The sequence below is a fragment of the Leptonychotes weddellii genome, chromosome 4 (genome assembly GCF_054177405.1).
Source record: "Leptonychotes weddellii isolate Sample4059 chromosome 4, ASM5417740v2, whole genome shotgun sequence".
Taxonomy (NCBI): domain Eukaryota; kingdom Metazoa; phylum Chordata; class Mammalia; order Carnivora; family Phocidae; genus Leptonychotes; species Leptonychotes weddellii.
The window spans coordinates 124,592,349-124,593,836 of NC_138372.1; the positions used below are offsets into that span (position 1 = coordinate 124,592,349).

The following is a 1,488-nucleotide window of genomic DNA, read 5'->3' on the forward strand; positions in this document are numbered from 1 at the left end:
AACACAGGGTTCCCTTTCCCCCCAGTTCTCAATTATCCTGCCTGTACCTGAAGCTAAATCCCAGAGAGTACAACTGAGAAGTGGAGCTCAATTCTTCTGTCCAGTCCCCACTCAGGGAGTTAAGATCCTATCTTTCACCACTAGGTATTTCCCTATTATGAATACTGGGGCCCTAATTGCCTTTGGCCTACCTCTTGAGACAGTCATTCTATACCAAGAGAGGCAAGACCAGTGGCTTCCCATAGCCCATCAAGTGCTTAGCTCCTAGAATGTGGGTGTCACTCACTGAGAAGTTTGTCATTGTACCCATCCCAAGCTCCAGAGACTTGGTGAGGGCAGGGGTAGGGGAAAAGAAGCAGGCCATGAAATACATAGTTGGAAATCCCTTTCAAAGGCACTGTCTTCCAGCTTTGCACAGTGGCAGTATCGTAGCCAATGAGGTTTATCCGAGGAGCGATTATTGCTAATTCAAAGGCACTGTCTTTTTCTGCAACAGAGTTTGGGGAATTTGAAGCCTAAGTAGAGGTTGTGGTGGTGAAATGCAACTGGGAGGACATTTTAAGATGTAGGCTGAAGTATCAACTTACTACTATACAGGAAAGTGACTGACTGGGAGTGGGACACTGGGGAAGAACCCTACTGGGGTCAGAACAAATAACAAACACTGACCATAGAAACCATTCCATCAAAAGAGCCACAGTTTGATTGGGTTAGTTGGCAGAAAATCGATGCCCCAGGGCATTATTGAAACAATTGCACAATAACCTGGAAATTAGTGGAGTTTAACAGATGGGTGTGGTCAGGGAAAGAAAGGAAGGGAGCCCCACCTAACCACTGTTATCTCAAGGTGATTGTGGGTATGCCCAAAACGGTGCACCCCTGAGGACCGTATTTAGATTACCTCTGTGTGAAGGGAAACAGATGTTGTTAAAATAATTCAGTGAGTCACTAAAATAATAAACAAGAAAATATCAATAACAAGACTCAGAGGAATAGGGTACGAGTACCCAGAGTTGCTAAAATATATTATCTAAAATGTCTAGTTTCTAACAAAAAATTATGAGGCATGCTGGGAAAAAAGCAGGCAACAGAAACTTCTTACAAGAGTGACTAGATTTACCACAAAACAAAACAAAACAACAACAAAAAACCCAACACTTCAAAATGGCCATTCTAAACAGTTTACGGAATTAAAGGAAACCGTGAATTAATAAATAAATGAAAGTATGATGATAATGTCACATCAAATAGAGAATATCAATAAATAGAAATCATAAAATAGAACGCGAGAGGGGCGCCTGCTGGCTCAATCAGTTAAGCGTCTGACTCCTGATTTCTGCTCAGGTCATGATATCAAAGTTCCGAGATGGAGCCCCACGCTGGTGGACTCTGCTTGAGATTCTCTCTCTCCCATTCCCTTTGCCCTCCCCTCCCCCCCGCCCCGCAAAAAAAAAGAACACAGGAAATTCTGGAGTTGAAAAGAAAAAA

At 42.9% G+C, this 1,488-nt stretch overlaps 1 pseudogene; it reads left to right on the forward strand.

The window, feature by feature from the left end:
* The first annotated feature begins 406 nt into the window (after positions 1–406).
* LOC115940019 (U4 spliceosomal RNA) lies at positions 407–526 on the forward strand (annotated as a pseudogene).
* The last annotated feature ends 962 nt before the right edge of the window (positions 527–1,488 follow it).